The following is a 24,902-nucleotide window of genomic DNA, read 5'->3' as shown; positions in this document are numbered from 1 at the left end:
TGCCCTGACGTCACCTTGCCATGATTTAATTTTTTTTTTCAAAAGTTACGGAACGAAGGAAATAGTCTCGCAGATAATCAGGTGTCGTTGAAAGTTGACATGGAGCCTGGAACGAGTCTTCTTATCGGTTTTGAGCATTTGTGGCAAGTGCTCTAATGTGAAGTCATTCTCTGTCGCGTCCATCCCTGGTCTCGCAACAGTGGATCGAAAGTTTGGCTGGACGCTACAAGGACCCGTTCATCGAGCGACGTTTCTCAGCTGTGAAACCCCATTAATGATCATTGTTCTACGCGTGGACAACAATTCTTCGTTGGAACCTCGAGAAGTTCCCCTCCGTTCGGTAAATCTTCAGTGGCTGAAAGTGTAAGAACAAATGCACCACATAAATCGCGTCAATGTCAAAAACAGCAAAGTTCATCTGTCATAATGACATTATAAGACTATCAGCGAAGCTCGTACGGGAAAGCTTCAGTAGGTGAAGCGGTTCAGATTGTTTCCTTCGGGATGAAATAGCGCGGCCAGTGGAATGAGCTGGCACTTCAAAAGTAGATTATGAGACAGATTCAGCGCCTGGGCCAGAGAGCATCCTCTGAAAGCCACTCGAAGTTCGCTGACGTGAAGAAATGATTACGGTTCACACAACCTTTATTTATGCTACTGATTGACTGAAGAAGACTCGTCTTAGCTGCAACATGCCTACTGGACCCAATATCGCAGATCAGCTGAACCTGCCCATAAAATCCTGTCGTGTGGAACTGTACCTTATGAGGCTTTCATGCATTCTTTGCGGACATGAAAATTTGCTCTGAGGTCGTCTTCAGAAAACGAGCGTTACTTATCAGGAAACGCACAGAGTAATCTGGCAGCACGCTTTGGCTCCCCAGTTTCAAAAAGTCCGAATTGACATTGTGGTTCAACTGTACGTGACGAACATGTAGCCAGAATCAGTACAATCACGAGTGGGCCTTGAACACGTAACCGACATGCCCAATCGAACTACCGTGAGGGTCACTCTGCTAGGCGGTTGCAGAATACGCCAAACCCCACTGGCCGGAAGAATGTGAGCCGTACGTGGCCTCTCGGTCACATGTAGTTGAGATGGAAGAAGAAATGCTTTCTAATGGTGGTGGTGGTTAGAAGCTTTTATTGCACAATAAAGAGAGGTGTGGACCCCCTAGGGGGAACCTACATGCTACGCGGTGTCCCTAGTCCGGGACCTCATAGGACGAAGCCGCCGTCCGGTCCCTCTGGACCTAGGCGCTTTCGGCTTGAAGGTATGAGCAGCCAAGCAAGGCCGCCTCCCAGTCCTCAAGTGTTGGGTTATGTTGGGGCTGAAGGCTGAAATTTGCTGGCAGGCCCATACTTGATGGAGCGGAGGTCACAGTAACGGTATTCTCAGGTGTACGAATTTAGCTTTGCGCTGGTGCAGCAGCACGTGGGATAGTTTTCTTTGGCCGAGGTGGCTTTGAATCTAAACACACCAAGACAGAAAACAAACCTGGGTGATCAATACCCGAAGCTACAAAATGCGTAAGTGACCAGTGCAGCCTCTTGATCGACTGTAGATAACACTTGTTGCTTGCGGGGGGCAGGTGTAGTAAAAGGTTATGTTTCATAGAGAATGCCAGATAAAAACAGCAAATATGATGTGAGGCAACTAGGAACGAGGCCTACACTTCGTGTCTGTCTCGTTTATTGTCCGCGTCGTCCAATTTTCACAATATATATATATATATATATATATATATATATATATCAATGTTGCCTGCCAATATCAACATAAATATTGTAATGAACAGTTCAAGGAATTGAGGGACAACTATTTATTGTGGGCTAACTTGTGCCCGGCAAGTAAATAAAAGATTACTGCAGCGTTCCAAGCAGGACATGAAGAATGCCTTCTTCTTTTTCCTCGAACGGAAAATTATTTAATAATTATTTAAATAATAATTCTATTATTCACCGACAACGGTCAAATACAATGTCTTTGTTTTTTCACCAATAACCTTCTTCACATAGTTCACAAGGGAGAGCCGGATAGCCTACTATATGGCTCGTAAAACCTATCAAAACTGCGAAAAAATTCGTATTCAGCCATTATTTACAAAGCACAAGTTCCATCTATACACTTGAAACTTTCCCCATAGCATGGTTCCCATTCTCTAGAATTACGCAATTGCTGTCATTTTTTTTGCTTCCGGGGTAGGGAGGAAAAGTTAGCGTTTCACAAAACCCGTCTAAGAAGGCTGAATTGCCTGCGCATGACATTTAACATTATTCAATCTTGCCCTAGATGTAAACTTTGTTAGTGATGCAGTTTCTTGTCAGAAGCGTTAAAATATCCATTTAACGTTTTCGCGCTCTTCTAGTCGCACTGACAGCTTCGCTGTAAAAAGACAATCAGCAAAAAAAAAAAAAAAAAAAAAAAACGAACGATTAGCGTTGAGTGCAAGTGAAGCTTATAAGATGTGCCTGAGGTGTTATTAGGCCACTTATCAACGTTGCGTCTAATATTTCTGCCGACGGAAGTGCTTTAAAAACCTTCTCACTAACTCTACACAGGTGCTGCCTTCGCTGCTCCACGCCCAAGAGGAGTTTATACATGTTCTAGGCGAGCACGCCGACCGTGGAACCGAGGTGGACATCAACAGCGTCTGCGAACGTTTCACGTTCGACATGATCAGCAAAGCGGCTTACGGCATCGACACTAATGTGCAGAAGAATGCTGAGTACCCCCTGTTTACGAAGGCCCTCGCTATCATGCCGAACCTCACAACAGGATTCTTTTACAACCTTGGTCGTGAGTGCAGTTCTTTCATCACGTCAGAATTAGGAGTACTGTCCGAGTGGAAATTTTTATGTGTGGGAAGTGTGCAAAGCCTGTCACGTGGTATATATATATGTATATATATTGTGAGACAATGTTTAGGCTGCAAGTCTCTTTATTGTCTCGAGATAAAGCCAATATGGCGTCTTCACTTTTCTCAAGCGGGACCACAAGTCGAGGCTACTAACAGAACGGGATGCGCCCGTGTCCACCAATCCTTCTGTCCGTACACCTCCAACATACACCAACCTTATATTTGACGGGCGCTCCGGGGCAGTTTGACGCAGTCCAAAAGATGTAGCTTTCCTTCCTGAAGCTGCACAGCTTAGTTTTCCGGGCGATGAGCATAGGTTGAAGTCGCGGGTCGAAGTGGTGAAGAGGAGCGTCGAATCGGTGAAGGAGAGTGACGATGCGAGAAACGGGAAAACCTGGCTGCGCCGAAGTTCGGCGGAGACTGAATAAGTAGGGTAGTTGAGAGTGACGATGGTTTGGCCCAGGAGCAGAAAAGCCATCCTTTTCAAAATCGTCATAGCACGCCTTTCGTCTTGTGGGCGACGTCGACAAAACCTTGAAATATGGCCGCGGATCGGTCGGGGAGGGCGCCAGGTGTTGTAAGACTGAGGCGATGCGCTCGGTGTGAGAGGACTCAGCAAACCCTGTACTGCGGGCGGCTGTTGATGTGGTTTCGGGGCGGGTGGCACAATGGCGTCAATCTGAGCGTACGTTGGTGTTCGCATATGATGCGGGCTCGGTACTTGCGGGCACGTCATGGAAGCCAGTTATTCCCTTACGATATTGTGTAGGCTGTCAACAGGAGATGCCGTACGGACCTCAATAGGACATCGCGAAGCTTGGGCATCAAGTTCCTCAAGAATAATAGAACGGATCAGTGCACGTAGCTCGCTGTCGTTGGTGATCCTGAGAACAGGCATGTCAGGTTGCAGGCGTATTGTCTGAAGCTCATCGAGGCACTGACACATACTTATGATACCGGCAATGGTGGTGGGGTTCTGAACCACGAGAGCATTGAATGCCTCTGACCCGATGCCTTTGAGTAGGTGGCACACACGGTCATTCTCCTTCATTGAGTTATTGACGCGGCGGCAGAGGGCGAGGACGTCTTCTTTGTAGGAAGTGTAGGAATCGCCGGTGCACTGAACACGCACAGAAATCTGCTTCTTTGCAATATCTGAGTGCACAGAAGGGTTCGCAAAAATCTGCCGAAGTTGACGTGTAAACGAGGTCCAAGTGGGGGAAATATCTCTCATGGTTAAATAACCAAGTCCTTGCGACACCTGTGAGACAGAATGCGACGTGGGTAAGTTTGGAAGAATCATCCCAACGATTTATGGCACTCACGCGGTCATACTGTTCCAGCCAGTCCTCAACTTCGTCTCCGCGAAGTCCAGCGAACACCGGGCGGTTTTTTGAGGGGTGGTGACCGTCCAAGCAATGATAGCAGCCGGGGTTGCTACGGGCTCTGCCACGTTGGGGTGTTGATCTTGCGACATCGCCAACTGCTGTTGGTATAGCCGGCGAACCGAATGGAGCTCCACGGAGGTGTTCTAGGTGAAGTTAGGCAATGACTGGTAGAGCGAGAGGACTGATGGACCGGACAGCACTCTCCACCACTTGTGATTTTGGTTTGGTTTGGTTTAGTGCTCATAGGGAAATAGCACAACCCACCACGGGGGATTGGCCATGAATCGGGCGGCAGTGGGAATAAAAATGATAGATACTTAAATGGCATTTTCTTACTTAAGAATGAGATAATAAATTAATTGTAATCGTTAATAATAATTTTCATGCTATAGTATCTTAAAATTTGAAGCAAATATTTTTGTTTTCGTGTTGTGAGAAAAAGTAGCATGGCAGTCTCCTTGTTTCCATTACAAAATTAAATATGGCATCACATACGTTCCTGTTACAGTGTGTCCTAGTGCCGTCGCCTCCAGAGTCGTGATGATGAGTATGTACAGATGAGAAGATGAAGCGTATATATATATATATATATATATATATATATATATATATATATATATATATATATATATTGTAAGTGGTCTGACTAGTAGCGCCACCTACCAGCCTCAGCACACAGCGAGCCCCGAAGTCAAGCCTAGGCGTGAGAAGTGTGCGCGAGAGTGCGGTGCGCGCGTTGGCTTTCGTTGCGTCTAGTAGCGTTCTTGGAGGCCCCACGCCAAGTAATAAAGTTCGTTATTAATGGTTCTCGAGCGTTAACTACGTTTCGGCCAGCAGCCGGCCCTCGCCGCCCCTCACAACTGGTCCAGTCGACCCCGAACCATGCCTGAAACATTGCCTCTCGCCCGCCTCGTGAAGTGACTCGCCAGCCAATGCTCCTTCCTTTGTGCAGCTCCTGCCGCCCAACGCAGCCTCTCGCCCGCTTCGTCCTAGCCATTTCGCGGCTTCGCCCTTTGTGTTTCGCCGACCGTCGTGTTGATGCTGACGCCTGCCTGCCCGATGAAGTAGCTTGCCCGCAGTGCCCAAACGGTTGGCCCTACTCGCCTTATCGTCTCTCGTGACTCTTGTGCTGCTTTGTCAACCGCCATGCCGCTCGTGAATTGGAGTGAGGCGACGCCGGCGGATCTCGCAGGCTTTACAGTTGATTACCTCCGTGAAGAGTTGGCTCGCCGAAATCTCGACGCTACCGGGTCGAAGGAAGAAATAATAAATCGCCTTTATCGCCGACACTGCCCAAAACCGCCCAACGACGCCTACTTTGCCTTCCCCAGACTCCGCCGCGTCCACCCAGCGTTGCAACGCTACGCCGCTCCCGCCAAGCCTCGATGCAGCCCAAACTACCGAGTTGCTCACGGGTTTACTTCAGCAGCTCCTTCACGTGTCGCAACGCGCTGCAGCCCCAGTTCAAATCACTACTCTTCCAGACCTCTCCGCATCGCTCCCTACATACAGTGGAGACGGCAGCATTTCAGCGTCCCACTGGGTTGAAGAGTTGGAACGAACTCGAAACATGGCTTCGTGGGAACCTTCAACCCTACTCGCCGTCGCCCTGGGAAAACTTCGTGGAGCAGCCGCTGAAACCTTCAGACAAGCGTTTCTAGATCAATTCAGTGCCAAGCAAACCTTGCTACAGTGGCAACAAGCAGTCACTTGTCGCGTGCAGGTGCACGGAGAAAACCTTGTCAGCTATTCTCTGGCGAACTTTAAGCTAATCTCTGGATGCCCAGTTACGCTCACCGATCTCCAGCGCATAGAGTACGCCCTTCAGGGCATCGCCGACTCGAACCTGGCCACTACTATTGCAGCGCAGCGCCCTGAGACAGTCGCAGCGTATATGGACATTGAACTCAGCTTGACCAAACATTAAGCCATTCGTCCATTCGAGCCCCACGCACAGGGTATCCAAGCGCCAAATTAACAACGCCAAGCCCACAGGTACCCCCACGTAGCACAGAGTACACAAACCTCCAGGCTGTGTCAGACAAAACCGGCCGGCCACAGCGCATTTCAGCCCTACCACCAGACCAACAAGAGGCTCGATACCTCACTATCTCGGCTATGCATGGTGCTCCTGCCTACCGTCCTGGCCAGAACTTGGCCGAAGCTGTGTGTTTCCAGTGCCGTCAAAAGTGACATCTCGCATCCAAGTGACCGTCTAGATCTACTGCTCCAACGTCTACAACACATCTTTCTCCAGCTCTCCACAGCAGCCCTTCCGAGACCCTTGATGGATCACTGGTTCAATGTGCCCTTGTCGACACCACATTTGCTGGGATTGGCCAAGTGGATGCATTTCCAACAGTGGATCTAAAGTGACGCTTATTTCACGTCGCCTGGTCAGCTCTCTGCCCCTCCTGCCCTGGACTAGACCTCCTCTAGTCGTCATTGGAGGAACATCAGTAACTCCAGCTGGTGCCACCTGTTTGAAGGTTTCTGTTGGAATTATCACCGGTTTGGTCGAAGCAGCCGCCCTCGATAATAATGGTTCGCCACTTATACTGGGTGAAGACTGGTTTTCCTCAAGCCAAGCACAGTTGGTGTTTCAGCCGCCCCTGCCAACTGAAACCCGCCATTCTCCAACAGCCACAAGTGTGCCATGCCATGAACGACTGCTGCCACGGATGTCGAATGCTGTTATGATCCAAGGGTCATCTTTCAGTCACTGGGTGCCTGGACCCCACAGATCAGCTGGCCTACAGCGGTCGCCACTGCCAGTACCAGACGAGCTCCCGTGGTTGGCACTATCTTGCCAAAATGATGTTTCAAACACCTACAGCCTCTCTTCTGCATCCAACCGAGCTGCTTCCTCGACAATTGAGGTCCACATTGACCCATCCCTGCCTGCTGCGCAGCTAGGTAGCCACTTGCCAGTGCCTTAACAACCGGAACTTACGAGCATTTTGTCAAAACACGCCGAAGTATTCGCTCATGGAGAGGATGTCTTGGGCTTGTACGAAAGTGTCGAACATGCAGTTGACCTTCCTGACGCCGTGCCATACAGTCGATCTCCCTACCGGTACTCGGCTGCCGACCGTCGTTTTCTTGAGGCCCAGACAAGCACACTCGTTCGCCAAGGCATCATTCTTCCAGCCTTGGCATTTTGGGCATTCCCAGCAGTAGTTGTTAGCAGAGGCAGTAAGAAGCGCCTTTGTGTCAACTATGTGCCCCTAAATAAGATGACTGTGAGTGTTGTGCAGCCACTTCCGCATGCAGATGACATCATGGATGATATTGCGGGTTCACGGTACTTTGCCTGCCTGGACCTAAAGTTTGCTTACTGGAAGGTTCATGTGCGTGAAGAAGACCAAGCAAAAACTGCTTTCAGCACCCACCACAGCTCAGCAGACCTACAGCGATCGCCACTCCCAGGACGTCCACCCGAGCGCTTGGACTATTCTTACAGTGAAGACATCAAGTAGTGCCTTTTCCTCGACCTAAGGGACTTGGTCAAACAAAGAGGGGCCCGATGTAAGCGGTCTGACTAGTAGCGCCACCTACCAACCTCAGCACACAGCGAGCCCCGAAGCCAAGCCTAGGCGTGAGAAGTGTGCGCGCGAGTGCGGTGCCCGCGTTGGATTTCGTCGCGTCTAGTAGCGTTCTTGGAGGCGCCATGCCTTGTAGTAAAGTTCGTTATTAATTGTTCTCGAGCCTTAACTACGCTTCGGCCAGCAGGCGGCCCTCACCTCTCCTCACAATATATATATATATATATATATATATTGTATCGAAGAAGAGAGACGCTAGTGGGTTCAGCGGTACTGGTTCAAAACGCTAGTGGGTCAAGCGCTCTTGATCGGCAACGGCTCTCGTGCTTGAAAGCTGTTACTGCGCTGACCGTTGACGTTGCGCTGCTATAAGCGCTGCCTTTAGAATTGGTGGATTGTGCTGGCTAACCTCAGACAATCATCCTGGAACTCCGATCCCGTACCCTACCATCTACCATGCCCCAAGACTCCTCCGATCAAACGCCTCATCCTGCACCAACTACGTGTCCCGGGGTACCTCGTCACCGCGATACTCCTATCTACACAGGAGCGGACGACACTGACGTGGATGAATGGCTCATGGCGTACGACAGGGTAAGCGCCCATAACAAGTAGGACGAAGCGGACAAACTGCGCTATGTTCTGTTCTACCTCGGTGGTGTGGCCAGCCTGTGGTATAATAACAATGAAGCAGAGTTCGAGACATGGTCCGAATTTAAGGCTTCTCTCGCCGATGTATTTGGTCGCCCTCCTTTTCTCAAGATGCGTGCCGAGCAGCGTTTGCGAGACCGAGCTCAACAGCCAGGTCAAACATTCACCAGTTACATTGCAGATGTCCTGGACCTATGCCGGAAAGTCAATTCGGCTATGGCGCAGTCTGATCGAATCCAAAACACCCTGAACGGCATTGAAGACGACGCCTTTAACATGTTGCTGGCCAAGAATCCTCGCTCTGTGGCCGAAATTATTACGCTGTGCCAGAGCTACGAAGAACTCCGTAGGCAGCGATCACTGACCCGTCGATCTCAACCACATGACGAACAGCTCGCTGGTTTGGCTGCCATGTCCGACCAGACAACTTTGCTCGCAGAAATGAAGGCGTTCGTCCGCGAGGAAGTTGCCCGGCAACTCTCATTGATGGAGTTTGCACAGCCGCAGCCGGTGCACGCGCCAACGCCGAGTTTTGCGCCTCCGCTTCGCCGCGTCATAGCGCAAGAACTGCACTAGGTTTTGCCTGAGCACCACCAGCATGTTCCGGCGGCTGCGCCTCACAGCTACGCTGAAGTCATGGCCAGGCCCCGAGAGATCCCGACGGCTGTACCACTCAGCTATGCAGAAGTCGTCACCCAGCCCCAACAGCTCCCTCAACGGGGACATCTTACGTACGCCGAAGTCCTTGCAATGCCTCGACAATAGCCTGCCATGCAGTCACTTCATCAGCCGCCCTGTCCAACGCGTCCTCCCACATGGATGGGGCCTACCACAGCGACTCCGTGGCGCACAGCGGGCAATCGGCCGATATGTTTTGCGTGCGGCTACGCAGGCCACGTCGCACGCCACTGTAGTCGCGTACAGTCGCCTAGCGCTACACCATATGCGCCAAGTCGTATGGTGGATTCACCGCGCCTATATTACGATGATGAACCTCGTGCTGCGTCACCACCATTCCGCCGGTCTGCCAACATCCGCCGCTCACCCTCTCCACGTCGACGCTCCCCATCACTGATGCGGCCTCGTCCCGAAGCTCGGGAAGAGGAAAACTAGTCGTCGCATTCCATGAGGCAAGGGCTGCGACGCCATCGAAATGCGAAGGTCCTCAACGTAGCCCGACCAATGTGATAGACGTGTTAGTTGACGGTATGCGCATATATGCCCTCGTAGACACCGCAGGCGCTGTATCAGTTATGGACGCAAACCTTTGTCGCTTCCTTCGAAAGGTCACGACGCCCCTTGCTGGATTTTCCCTCCGCACAGCAGACGCACTGCGTATTCACCCGATGGCGGCGTGCACCGCTCGTGTTTTCATCGAGGACGTTGTATACGCCGTCGAATTTATTGTAATTTCATCGTGCTCCCACGAAGTTATCCTGGGGTGGGACTTTCTCACCCGCCATAATGCTGTCATTCGTTGCGCACGGGCTGAACTATAACTGTCGCCGACGTCAGATATGACGCTTGCCGATAATGCTTCTTTTGTGAACAAGCTACTCGTCAGGCACGACACAAACGTAGCTACGAATTCGTCAGTGATTGTCGCTATGCATTGCAGCAGCCTCTTTGACGCCGTCGCACTACTTTCTCCATCCGGCCGCTTTTATAATCAAAAAGGTCTGCTGCTACCTTTTGCGACAGTGAACGTCAAACAAGGCTCCACAGCTATTTTTGTCTGTAAGCCCTTGTCATACCCTGTGAATGTCTTGGCTGTGTGGAAGCGATCGACGCCGTACAAATTAATGATGCTCCCGAAGACACGTCCTGCGCCAGTTACAGCACGTTCGGTTCTCTCTCTACGTCCGACCCTTTGCCTACAGCCACAGGTGTGTTCGATTCATCTATTGCCGATGGCCTCACCCCAGCTCAGCGTTCTCAGCTTCTGCGCATCTTAGAAGAATTTCGTTCTTCTTTTGATGTCGGGCAACCTTCCCTTGGCCGGACGTCTGCTGTCACGCACCATATTGACACTGGCTTCCAATCGCCATTGCGGCAACGCACATATCGCGTCTCTGCCGCAGAACGTCGAGTGATTAATGAGCAAGTCGACAAAATGCTTCACCGCGAAGTGATCCGACCCTCAAACAGTCCATGGGCATCTCCTGTCGTCCTTGTGACGAAAAAGGATGGCTCTGTACGGTTCTGTGTAGACTATCAGCGCCTGAACAAGATCACTCGCTAAGATGTAAACCTGCTACCGCGAATCGATGACGCTATCGATAGCCTACAAGGAGCTGAATTCTTTTCATCTCTAGATTTACGCTCCGGCTATTGGCAAGTGCCCATGGCTGACGCCGATAGGCCGAAGACAGCCTTTGTCACACCCGACGGCTTATACGAATTTAACGTCATTCCCTTTGGACTTTACAATGCGCCAGCAACCTTTGAACACATGATGGACACAGTTCTGCGCGGCTTGAAGTGGCACACGTGTTTATGTTACCTAGACGACGTTGTTGTTTTTGCCCCTGACTTCACCACGCACCTTCCACGCCTCCGGCATTTTTTGACGTGCCTAACAAACGCTGGCCTACAACTGAACCTAAAGAAGTGCCGATTTGCTGCGCGGCAGCTCACGATACTGGGTTACGTCGTCTCGAAGGACGGAATCCTCCCCGATCCAGCCAAACTTCGTGCCGTCGCCGAATTCCCGAAACCGACGTCCGTCAAAGTACAGCGCAGATTTGTAGGCTTGTGTTCCTACTTCAGGCGCTTCATTCGTAATTTCGCCCCCGTCATATCGCCCCTGACGAAGCTCCTTGAAAGCAACGGACCCCTCCATTCGTGGTCACCCTAGTGCGACGAAGCCTTCGCAAAGCTCCGTCGTTTGCTGACGTCTCCCATTTTGCGCCACTACGACCCAACGGCACCTATTGAGGTACACACGGATGCCAGCGGTGTTGGCCTCGGTGCTGTCCTAGCGCAGCGCAAACAAGGGTTTCCTGAGTATGTTGTGGCATATGCAAGCCGTACGCTTACTAAGGCCGAGACCAATTACACCGTCACAGAAAAAGAATGCCTGGCGATCATCTGGGCACTTATGAAGTTCCGGCCCTATTTCTATGGTCGCCAATTTGATGTCACGAACCACCATGCCTTATGCTGGCTGTCGTCATTAAAGGATCCCTCAGGCCGTCTCGCCCACTGGGCACTTCGCTTGCAGGATTACGATATCCGCGTACTTTACCGCAACGGACGCCAGCATGGTGACGCTGACGCCCTCTCACGTTCGCCCTTGCCTGACGACAATGCATGCTGCTCACTATCCCAGCTTGACGTTTGTTCAATCGACATCGGACCATGGCTTCCGAGCCGCGCAAGGACCCCTGGATTGCCTCCGTCATAGACTTCCTTGCTGATCCGTCATCGCAGCCAACCACTCGTGCGTTGCGCCGTCGAGCTCGCCATTTCGCCATTCGCGGCGACCTGCTTCACCGACGCAATTACACCTCGCCGCCAGTGGTTATTAGTAGTACCTCGAAGCCTCCGTTCTGAGATCTGCACATCGTTCCACTCTGATCCACAGTGTGCACACTCGGGACTATTCAAAACCTATCAGCGCCTCCGACAACGCTACTACTGGCGAGGAATGTACAACTACATTCGAAAGTTCATTCGCTCATGCCCCGACTGGCAGCGCCGGAAATCTTCACCCCAGCTCTCGCCAGCTGGTCTGCAGCCTCTACCCTGCCCTAACCGGCCGTTCGGCCGCGTTGGAATCGATCTGTATGACCACTTCCTTTGACATCAGCTGGTAAACGCTGGGCCATTGTTGCAGTCGATCACCTCACAGGATACGCCGAAACGGCCGCCCTTCCGGCAGCTACAGCGCGCCACGTTGCCACATTCCTGCTTCACCGATTCATTCTGCGGCATGGTCCACCTCAAGAACTGCTCAGCGATCGCGGACGAGTCTTCCTGTCGAAGGTAGTTGAAGCCACTCTCAAAGAGTGCCACGTTGTTCTCGCGCAACTACGGCGTACCACCCTCAAACAGATGGCCTCACAGAACGCTTCAACCGTACACTCGGCGACATGCTTTCAATGTACGTCACCTCCGACCACACGAACTGGGATGCCATTCTGCCCTTCGTGACCTACGCGTATAACACCGCTACGCAGCCCACCACTGGGTTTTCACCCTATTTCTTACTGTATAATCGGCACCCTTCGCACACCATCGACACTATTCTGCCATACCGGCCGGATGCATCCGAGTTCACGGTCAGACATGCAGAAGAGTGCCGCGACCTGGCTCGGGCCTTTACTACCGAAGATCAAGCGCGCCAGAGGAGCACTCGCGGTGACGCCACTTTCCCGGTCACCTTCGATCTGGGAGCGCTCGTGTGGCTCTCAGTGCTTCTCACTGCCCCTGGCCTCTCATCAAAACTGGTTCCGAAGTATGAAGGCCCTTATCCTGTCATCGAACGCGCATCTCCTGTGAACTATGTAATAGAACCAGTAGAGCCATCTTCAGACATGCGCCGCCATGGACGTACATTGTCCACGTCAACCGCCTAAAGCCTTATTACGACCCGCTCATCGTGACGAACTGTTAGGTCGTCGGACGGCTCTCTTATCGCTCCCGGGGGTGATTGTAGCGAAGAAGAGAGACGCTAGTGGGTTCAGCGCGACTGGTTCAAAACGCTAGTGGGTCGAGCGCTCTTGATCGGCAACGGCTCCCGTGCTTGAAAGCTGTTACTGCGCTGACGGTTGACGTTGCGCTGCTCCAAGATCTGCCGAATAAACACCTTTAGAATGTATATATATATATGTATATACATATATTGCAACCAGTGGCGGTCTGCTCCCGACCACCGTCAGTTGCATTTCTTTCATCGAGAGGCAGGGCGTGTGTGGAGCAACACTTTACAACACTTTGCAGTGTGGTCACAGTAGTTTAAATCATGAGTCCCTGTCCTAAAAGAGGTGCGACGTAATGCCTAACGCATTTCTCTCGCATTTTCCGTTAAATCAACGCTGAATTTTCGAAGCGAAGCTTTATAGGCTCACAAGTTTCGGCGGCGGTGGTTGTGGTGGTGGTGGTGGTGTCACGCTGAAAAGTGGGCCGATCCTGGCGATCGTGCAGAAAGGGTCCAAGCTCATTGGCACATACCAGGGACAGCCTCCGTGTCAGCCGGCTCCGGTAGCCGCACCTCTGACGTATGCTGAGGCGGCTGCACAGCCTCCTCATCTACCGGGGTTCTCCCCTCCGCCTTCAGCGCCTCGCCCGCCGCTGTTCTCTTCTCCGCCTTTGCCTCGGCAGCCAGCGGCTCACTTCTTCAGTGCACAACAGCAGGATACAAATCCTTGACGCACTGCTGATAACCGCCGCATATGCTACGCCTGCATATGCAGGAGACCCTGATCACGAGAAAGAAATTTACAGAAGAATAAAATTGGGTTGGAGTGCATACGGCAGGCATTGCCAAATGCTGACTGGGAGCTTACCACTGTCGTTGAAAAGAAAAGTGTACAATCATTGCATTCTACCGGTGCTAACATATGGGGCAGAAACTTGGAGGTTAACAAAGAAGCTCGAGAACAAGTTAAGGACCGCACAAAGAGCGATGGAACGAAAAATCTTAGGAGTAACGTTAAGAGATAGGAAGAGAGTGGTGTGGATCAGAGAACAAACGGGGGTAGACGATATTCTAGTTGACATTAAGCGGAAGAAATGGAGCTGGGCAGGCCATGTAATGCGTAGGATGGATAACCGGTGGACCATCAGGGTTACAGAATGGATACCAAGAGAAGGGAAGCGCAGTCGAGGACGGCAGAAAGTCAGGTGGGATAATGAGGTTAGGAAATTCGCAGGCGCAAGTTGGAATACGCTAGCGCAAGACAGGGGTAATTGGAGATCGCAGGGAGAGGCCTTCGTCCTGCAGTGGACATAAATATAGGCTGATGATGATGATGATGCTACGCCTGCAGCCACCCGGGACATGTGGCGCGCTTCTGCCGCCGGCGTTTCCCGGACTTCATGGGCAGGCACCGCGCGAGCCCCCAGCTACGATTTCCGACCATTTCGCATGCCACAACAGCCGCCAACAGAAGTCTACGTTGCTGATGACGTTCCATCTACGGAGTCACAGCCCTTTGGTGCTCGTCGCTCCCCTTCCCCTCGCCACCACTACCTATCACCCATGCGTCGTCGGCCCAGTGCCAGTACTACTGAGGTGGAAAACTGATTTCCGCAGTTCCAGAGGCACGATCTGCGTTGTCGTTGGAACATCGAAGTCCTAGCTTCTCCCCCGATAACGTTATTGAAGTGTCAGTGGATGGCATCAAATCTTTTGCGCTCGTCGATACAGGTGCTGCTGTATCCGTGATAGTAGTGAAAATCTTTGTCTTTCATTGCGGAAAGTGACCATGACGCCTTCGATCGCTTAGAACAGCCACTATTCAACAAGTTCAGCCACTCGCTATGTGCACTGCCAGGGTGCTGATTGGAGACATTTTGTACCCTATTGAATTCTTTGTGCTAAGCTGTTGCTTCCACGATGTGATTCTCGGCTGGAATAATCCGTCATTGACTGTGCACGTGCTGGGGTTCAGTTCCCCGTTCTGTGCGATTTGCAATCTTACGACTTGGAAGTTTATGATGTTAGCAGGATCTGTGTAGCGTCAGATACTGACCTTCCTCCTCACAGTGTTGTATTTGTCCCTCTTTCATGCACATCGCTTGCCGACGCGACGGTCTTGTTCACACCCGCTGCCGTCTTCAGTCGCCACCACCCTATATCATTGCCTATCGCCCTCCTCACGGTTCACCGTGGTGCTGCGGAAACATTTGTTTCTAACCCAAATTCGCACACTTTGGCTTCGCGCTGTGGGGAGACTATTGGCATCATCCAGACTGTGGACGTTGACGTTATTGCGCCGCTCCCTGTTGCCGACGACCTGGCTACAGCTAACCTAACAGCACTGACGCCCCATGTGCCATCCGACCGGCTCTCACCGGGTGTTTTTTGTTGCTGTATTGCCAATGACCTCGACCCGACAACAACGTGAGCGACTACGTACCCTTTTAACAGACTTTCACGCCTTTTTTCACTTGAACCAAGCGTCATCAGCCCGCACAAGTACCGTTTCTCAACTCATTGATACGGGACATCACGCACCATCGCGCCGGCAACCCTACCGCGTGTCATCCACCGAACGTCGGGTCATTACTGAACAAGTTTAAGGCATGCTTCAACGTGGTGTTACCAGACCTTCCTGTAGTCCTTGGTCGTCTCCCGTAGTACTAGTTAAGAAAAACGATGGCTCGATTCGTTTCTGTGTGGGCTGTCGTTGCCTCAACAAGATTACACGAAAAGATGTCTACCCTATACCGCACATATATGACGCCCTGGATTGTCTACATGGTGCCGAATTCTTTTCTTCTTTCGACTTGCGATTGGGTTATTGGCAAGTCCCGATGGATGAGTCCGACCGCTCGAAGACATCTTTCATTACGCGTGATGGCCAGTATGAAATTACGGTAATGCCATTCGGCCTATACGCAATGGTCTGCGCATTGCTCCCGCGACATTCGAAAGAATGATGGACAATCTTTTGCCAGACCTCAAATTGAAGACGTGTTTATGTTACTCAGTCGACGTGGTAGTTTTCTCCCTGATTTCCCCACTCACCTCACTCGTCTATGCGAAGTTCTCACTTTCCTTGCCACCGCGGGCCTTCAACTTAACTTGAAAAAGTGCCGCTTCGCAGCCCGCCAGTTGACCATACTTGGTCACGTCATTTCCAAAGACGGCGTCCGTCCCGACCCTGACAAGCTTCGTGCTGTCGCAGAATTTCCGCGGCCGACTACAGTGAAAGAGCTCAGAAGTTTTGTCGGTCTCTGCTCGTATTTTCGTCGCTTTGTGCGCAATTTTGCCTGCATCGTCGCACCTCTGACGAATCTCCTGGCTGGGCACGGTGACCTTCGTGATTGGACTCTGGCATGTGAACAAGCCTTCATCACTCTGCGTCGTCTACTTACCTCGCCGCTCATTCTCCGTCACTACGAACCGAGTGCTCCGACCAAAGTTCACACGGACGCCTGCGGCGTTGGTCTTGGAGCCGTTCTTGCGCAACGCAAGCCTTGCTTCCCGGAATATGTGGTTGCCTACACGAGTCGAGTCCTCACAAAGGCAGACCCCAATTATCCTGTCACAGAAAAAGAGTGTTTGGCTACAGTTTGGGTTTAAGAAAATTTCGCCCTTGCTTGTATGGCTATCCCTTTGACGTTGTGGCCGACCACCACGCGCTGTGCTGGCTTGCGTCACTGAAAGACCCATCAGGGCGTCTTGGATGTTGGGCTCTTAGACTCTACGAATTTGACATTCGCGTCATCTATCGCTCCGGGCGTCAGCATTCTGACGAGGATGCCCTCTCCCGGTCACCTATGCGATCCGACGACACGCCACCCTCATCTAGGGAGTGCCCGGTTGCTGCGCTTACTGTTTCTGACATGCCTTCTGAACAGAGAAAAGTTACTTGGATTGCATCTCTCATTGACATTCTCACTACTTATTCAACGGCTACATGCCCTCCAGCCCTTCGTCGCCAAGCCGCCCATTTTGTGCTACGGAACGCCATCTTGTACTACCGCAACTATCAGCCAGACGGTCGCAAATGGCTGCTCGTCATCCCTCGCCACTTGCGTTCCGACATATGCACGTATTTCTACGCCGACCCACAACAAGTTTATGCTGGCGTCCTGAAAACGCACCAGTGGCTCCGCCAGCGGTACTACTGGCGCGGCATGTTTTTTATGTGCGCAAATACATTCGGTCATGTGCAGCATGTCAGCGACGCAAGACAACTCCTCATATGACAGGCCCACTGCAACCGTTACTGTGTCCTGCACGTCCTTTTGACCGAGTCGGGATCGAATTTTATGGGTCCCTTCCATGCACTGCTAACGGAAATCGTTGGATAATTTCCGCAGTAGACCATCTAACGAGATATGCCGAAACTGGTGCACTTGCTTCGGCTGCGGCTTGCAATGTGGCAGTGTTCATCTTACGGCACGGCCACCGCGAGAGCTGCTCAGCGACCGAGGCCGTGTCTTCTTGTCCGACGTTATTAATGCGCTACTGGCAGCGTGCCGCACTATTCACCGTACCACTACAGCGTATCACCCACAGACTAACGGTCTAACGGAACGGTTCAACCGCACTCTTGGTGACATGCTCACAATGTACGTTGCGTCGAATAATTCCAATTGGGACGGCGTCTTCGCTTTTGTGACTTACGCGTACAATACCGCGACTCAGGCTACCACAGGCTTTTCAACATTTTTTCTTCTTTATGGACGTGAACCATCCTCTACCCTCGACACCGTACTTCCGTATCACCCGAATGCCTCTGAATTCACCCCACTTACAGAAGTTGCTCGACATGCTGAAGAGTGCCGTGAACTGGCTCGTTCATTCACGTCGGATACCCAAGGCACCCAAAGAGATCGCCGCGACCATGATCCTTCACAGTCCTTCGCCGTAGATTCTAACGTCTAACTTCAGCTGCGTCTAGCTTCATCTCCAGGCCTTAGCCAAAAGCTTGCTACAAAATATCAGGGTCCCTACCGGATCGTCGAATGTGCATCGCCTGCGAACTATGTGGTCGAACCGGTGGCACCATCTAAGGACAACAACCGCCGTGGCCACGAGACGGTTCACATGAGCCGCCTGAAGCCGTACCACGAGTGTAAATGTGCAAGGTGTTAACTGTGAACTCTCTTCCTTCTCCTCTTTCAATCCCTTCTCCCCTTTCCAGTGCAGGGTAGCCTACCGGGCTCAGCCTGGTTAACCTCCCTGCCTTTCCCTTATGACTTTTCTCTCTCTCTGCTCTCTCTGCCTCATCGTGTCATCACCTTAGGTCGCCAGAATGGCTCATCTTTGCCGCTGGGGGAGTTGTAGTGGGGAATATGCATGTAGCGCTGTGGGCACTGCCATCGCTTCGGCGCGAGATATGAGCCCGAGCTGCTGATGCCAAGAGCTAGGACTGTGCCTACAGAGCCACTTTCGATACGGACGAGCTTCAAGAAATCCTCCTGTGAATATTTTCCCCAGTGCAGGGTAGCCTACCGGCCTCAGCCTGGTTAACCTCCCTGCCTTTCCCTTATGACTTCTCTCTCTCTCTCCTGTGAATATATATATATATATATATATATATATATATATACATAGTCACAGTTGCTTTTCTAGCTACGTTCGATGCCAATAATTTACCGTTTCTTTAATTTCATTAGTAAGTACAAGTAATTTCCCCTATGTTGTTATTGGTGTCTATTTTAGTTGCCTTCATTTTGATATACAGGGTGTTTCAGCGAACACTTTCACAATTTTTTAAAGGTTGCCTGTGGCAAATACCCCACTTATAGTTAATGAGCTGGTCTACTCGAAGATGCGGACATAACTTGCACACAAAATTGCAATGCATAATTGACTAATTACAAAAAATTGCTAACAAAATTTTTAACTAATTACTTCATGGCCCATATTGTAGCCGTGGGTTTCCGAAGGCGCATCCACTTAGAATGAATTTTCGGGATGACGCCTGTTTGGAGATATTAATTCTCGAACTTTGCGGAGAAATGCATTGGCGTTCCAGTTACTTTTGTGCTTCAATGTAGAAAGCGATGTTTTGTTAAGAAAGTAACTGAAAGTACGTTTATTATTGTATGTACGTTTGCTATTTCTGCCTAATTTGTCAGGAAGTCTGCCGGTGAGCAGCATTGTTTTCATCACGCCCACAACTTCTGTATACCCAAATGTACTTATGCTGTGAATACATACTCTAACCTCTAAGTGAGTTCTGTTGAGGCATCAGCATCTAATCAGAAAACCAGTCGTTAATCACGATATATTTTATCGGTCTGTCTGTCTGTCTGTCTGTCTGTCTGTCGTCTGTCTGTCTGTCTGTCTGTCTGTCTGTCTGTCTGTCTGTCTGTCTGTCTGTCTGTCTGTCTGTCTGTCTGTCTATCTATCTATCTATCTATCTATCTATCTATCTATCTATCTATCTATCTATCTATTGATGTCCGTCTCTAACCGTTGTTCCCAACCCATGTCTACTTGTCTGCTTAAGTCATTGGGTAGTTTATGGTTTGGTTTAACAGGTAGAGCATCATGCTGCTTCACAAAGGGAACATGCTTGAAAACCAACCTTCTGACTAGCTCAGGTTACTGTTATGCGGCGCAGGTTGTGTGCAGCTCTTCAGTAAACCTATGTGACGCCAGCTTGGGTCACAGTGGTTATGGGCCACTGGGTAGTGCCGCTGCTCAGTGAATATCTTTGAACCCAACTTGGCTCACTGGGTATGTGCCTCTGGGCGTGGGCGGCTCTGCGACGATAAAGAGACCTTAGAGTTAGTCCGCTGCTGGTCGTATGTGAAGGGCCGTCATACATATTAACTGAGATTAAACAGAATCATGACATCATTCACTTGAGACTCGCCGTTGCATCGCACTTCTTTGTTTGTTTCACAAGTACGTTTATGGTAATAGGCTGTCTCCACTTCCTCTCGAAAGGCCTTTGCGCATGTCAAGACGCGTCCATAACAATTTCAGTTACTCGCGCATTTTCGGTCAAACATCCTTCAACAGCTCTGCGCTCCCACGTGCCATTTCTCTGTGGAACGATTTGCCCGATAGTATCGCTTCCTTAACAAACCCTGATTCTTTCCGCAACCGTGTCAGCAGTCATCTTTCAATTGCGCTCTTTTAATCTGTTCACCGACTTTATGCTTTTCACTGTTGCATTCTGGTTTGTACTGCGCATCAGTTACATCTTGAAAGTATGCTGTTTCCCTTGTGTCTGCATTCATTGTATTGGAAATGTATAAGTGCCACTTGATACACATTATGTCTACTAGCTCTTATTGTTCTATTTCCGTTTATGCCCTCCTTACGCCGTGCTCCTACGGGGGCCTGTAAGGTCTTTGTAAATAAATAAATAAAAAAATAAATAAATATTCCCTCTTTTTATATATTTTCACGCTCTCGCCGTTAGAAGGCGGAGCGGATCTATTTTTGTGTGGTACTGTTACGTGGCGTGAAAAACTGGAAGAGGCAAACGCAGAATGGTTCTTATTGTGGGATTTGCCATGAGCTATAAAAATCTAATACTGATTGTCACAAAAGATCCATTACATCTTGTTCCAGAGAGCCTATACCACTGGCCATGGATTCTTCGGGTACCCGCCAGGATATTGGGCTTCGTGTGTGCTAACCCTCTTGTTGATATGGCCAAAAAGGTCGAAGAAATCATTGAATACCGGCGAAAAAATCCCCAGGTTAGTAAAGCGCCGATTTTTGGGGCCTCACATAGAGACAGGTGCAATTGAGTAACCTTTGTATGTATAACACTTGTAACATGAATCTAGTTTTAACGAAAAGTCTGTGCTTCCTGGCTCTACTGTGTTGATTATTTAGATCCACTACGGCAATTGCAAGTAACCTTAGACAAATCTTCCTTCTCTCACCGGTTTTGCTCAAAAACGGGATGTTCGATTTATTGGGCTGTAACTTATTGTCTATTACCCAGTGAAGTATGTATATCTTGCTGTAACACTATAGTGTAATGTCAAAGCGATTTAAGCGTATGGGTTAGCGTTCATCTTATGTTTACCATATTAATTTGATCCTTGATAATGTCCCACTCACATGCCCAGTAACATTACAGGTATTCATACCATAAATTTGTCAAAGTTTTCCACGCCTTCAATATGCAAGGAAGCCGCACTTAATCGACTGCAAAATACTTGTATGCGGAGTAGAGCTCCCTAGTGCACCACGGAAACGGAGGCCGTCGTCACTGCTGTCTAGTACGTTTACATCTACTTTTTATAAATGTGCTACGTGGTCGCTTATCTGCACAGTGGACATTCTGCTCATCGCTTCTCCGGGATATATTTTCCCTCCTTACGAATGACACGCTCGTCAGGTCCTCTGGCATTGTTTCTAATTGTCGCGCGGATCCTTGCGCCGCGCGTCGTACTCTAGTCTCTAAATCCCTTGAGAAGTTTTCAAAGGTGCACAATAATTTTATTGCGGTAGCAATTATGTGGACACTCCAAGCGCATTTTTGCCGCCGCGGTCGTCGTCGTCGTGATGTTCCGTATAAAGTCCAACGACGATCAAATCGTCGCCGCGCGCCGTGCGTTGTGTGTGCGAGAGAAAGCATGCGAGGGTGAGCCGTAAACCGCAGCTTAATCTCGAGCACGCTAGACAGGAAGGTGGCCGGAAGCGCAAGGTCTTCGTTCAAGCGCGAGGAACGGGGAGGAGGCAACGGAAACAGGAGGAGGGAGGGTGCGTTTTGTTTATGCGGCTGCTGCTACGGAGCAATCTTGAAAGCGATTTGCAGACGGCTCTGACCTTTGTATGCGCTGTGCTTTCACCGCTCTGTTTTCGTTGAAGCGATAGACCGCACGAACATTCGCTCGCTGTGGCGGCCGCGCTCCTTCGCGCGAGCTTTTTAACAGTGGTCTGCGGTCATCGAGTGTCTATTCATGTGTGCTTGTGCGCGCTGACACCACGCTTGTTAATTCAATTAATAAGCGAATGTGTTCAAGTTTATGCAGCCGATAAAACTACTATCCCTGCTCCATATAGCCGTCTACTAATTGGCTATCGCAATTGATTCTTCGCCTTTCGAGCGAAACTGACATTTTTTTTTTATTTGACAAGCTCACTTTATTTATTTTATTTATTTCTACAAGTGCCTGCAGCGCCGCAAGGGCATTATTGCAGGGGTACACATTTGTAGCCAAAGAAAGACATGGTATAAAGAAATGAGCGGATTTAAAACGCATACAGAAGAGTACAAACCCCAAAAAAGAAGAAAAAAAGAAAAGGCGTTGCAAAAGGCTGACAGGCGCATTCACATCATAAAAAAAAGGATGGTCTACCGCACGAAGCCAGTGATATGCGTTTCGGATGATAAAAAGAACTGAAACTCAAAGCACGTTTTACATTGAACCATATTCTTACGAAGCTAATTCCAGAGTGCTGATGTAAGCGGAAAAAATAATTTGCAGAAAACATCCGTGCTACAGCGTGTTTCAAGAATTTTAAACTCGTGATCACATCTCAAAGAAATGAAATGGGGTGGGAAAATGTACAAATTCTTTTTCCTGTGTCTGAAAAAAAGTTCTAATTTTGTTGCTAAGCGACGGTTTTCTTATTTTCATGTAATACTGCTGTGGAAGTGCTAATTTCTAGAAAGAAACCTGGCAGTGCGGTTTTCAATGTGTTCAAGCTTGCGTTTAATTATGAGTTTTGATGGTCCCAAGGCGCGCAGGCGTACTCGAGAATTGTGCGAACATTTACACTGCTCTTTTACACTTTTGGGGACTTTATGAAAAAACATTGCTGTGGCTTAGCTCAGATAACCCTGGACATGCAAAACGAAAGCTTGGTTTAGCCTAGTTAAGTCTTGGTTACACGTGGTTAATATTTGGTTTAGCTGTAGTCATTATACTTAGGTATACACTCATCGTTAAGCCAGGTATAAATAATAAGCCGACAAGTCCAAGCGTTTTTCGAGCCGAACGGCTGGCTCTTCCTCATTCTCCGACGCTAGCTTCGCGCGCTAGCTTCGCGCCCTCAACAGTGAAGCAGCTCGCCAGGCGATATCCGCGAAGTGGTCAGACGCCGCTTGCCTACGATGGCTCAAAGCCTCCCGCTCAACGCTCATAGAAGAAGACTCAGCCTCGCTCTCACCCTGCTCCCGCGTTCGGTATAGCGTGATGACTTCGAAGCCCTCACGCTAGAATGGGCACGTCAACGACGAGCCCTTTTCTGAACGCGTTCGTGACGGCGTTGCTCAAACGCGTTAGGAGACGTCATTAGTTGCTCATAAATGGCTCATACCCCTTTAAGCAATGGCTCATACCCCCGTAAACGCGGCCTCCCCATTACGACGACAGAAGAAAACTGAAATTCTACGCTGTATTAGCGGCAACGCTGCCAGCTATGGAAGCAGGCGATGACGACGAACTCTGGAGCAAGATGAGAGGGAGCGCGGCGCTCCTCTTAGCCAGGCGTGTGGCGAGTCACGTGGCCAGGCGGTGACCCAGCTACGGAGAGCGCATGCGCTAAGCCGGCGGCGGTGCCTCGGCTAGTGCACGCGGCGGCGGCGGAGCTTCGCGCGGCGAGTCACGTGATGCGTTGCCAAGGCTACGGCTCAGGTGCGGTCAAATGAAGGTCAAATTGCTGGCGATGGCAAAACTCGGCTCGACTAGGTTAATAAAACTTTCGCTTTAAAATTACGTCTAATGAGGTTTAGCATTCTTGATGATCTTAAATCACTCTAAATGATGTCATTACACACGAAAACTTGAATATGTTGAATGGTGTTGCAGAGGCCTAAACTTCACATCAACGGAAGCAAATGTTTTCACAAGGAAACCAAATTTGCCTGCTTTGCCATTTGTCGCTATACAGCTTTTGTAACATAAGGCCTAGTGGCACCCGCCGGGATGGTCTAGTGGCTTTGACTTTGCGCTGCTAAGCCCGAATACGCGGGCTCAAATCGCGGCACGCCAGTTGCATTTCGATCAGGCCGCAAAATTGAAAAGAGGCCCATAAAACGTACATTGGGTGCTCGTTCAAGAGCGCTAGTTGGCCGAAAGAATCCGGTGTCGCCCACAACCGTGCACTTCATAAGAATATCGTACTTTCGGCATGTACTCCTCCGTATTCCCTTAAGGTCTTGTGGTGAAATTATGTGTTAGTACCCCAGTATAGTTTGTCAACCTCGATACTACCTTAACGTTGATAAACATATCGAAATGTCCTCGGGACTCGGGGCATTATTTACAGCAAAAGCACCTATTACAAACAAAATGTGATACTGCGGTCCCTTATAATTGATATCGTGTTTTATGAAGTAATTATCAGCCGAGTTTTTTCCGAAATCACCGTGCCGCCATCCTGCTTATTTCCTTAGCTGTCCTGCTTGTCCGCGTGTTCATTTCCCTACAAATAGGAAGTTTAGAAGGCCTGCTTGCAGCATGATAGGCCAACGGCGAAAACGCCATCGACCTATGTGCACGACTATACAGGCACGCTTTTCTGTCAGTCTTACCATGTCGCAACTTAGAACAAGAAAGCTAATGTGGTTATCTGGCTAGCACGGCTCTCAACGGATAGCGATACTGTGAACGGTTGGCATCTATAAAACAGAAATATGAGCACGCCAAAAATTATACCACCTTCATATTTTTGGCAATCAAACAAAAGCAAAAGAGAAGAGTGTGCAACCCTGCTGCCAATCATTTTAAAAAGGAAATCTGGTTTAATAACTGTTAATGTGCAGGAGAAAATGCAAACGTCGAGACCTTCGGCCTTCCAGGCTGGCTCTAATCGGGACATTTACTCCAAAGTTCGAACTGTCCCGATTAGT

General features: G+C 49.9%; 1 protein-coding gene across 1 annotated transcript in view; it reads left to right on the top strand.

The window, feature by feature from the left end:
- Positions 1-24,902, top strand: part of LOC119453677 (cytochrome P450 3A6-like) — a 196,716-nt gene that overhangs the window by 71,624 nt on the left and 100,190 nt on the right. The window lies entirely within an intron of this gene.

Source organism: Dermacentor silvarum, chromosome 5 (genome assembly GCF_013339745.2).
Source record: "Dermacentor silvarum isolate Dsil-2018 chromosome 5, BIME_Dsil_1.4, whole genome shotgun sequence".
In the NCBI taxonomy this organism is placed as follows: domain Eukaryota; kingdom Metazoa; phylum Arthropoda; class Arachnida; order Ixodida; family Ixodidae; genus Dermacentor; species Dermacentor silvarum.
The sequence above is the reverse complement of the archived record's forward strand: the minus strand, read 5'-3'. Positions and strand labels throughout refer to the sequence as shown.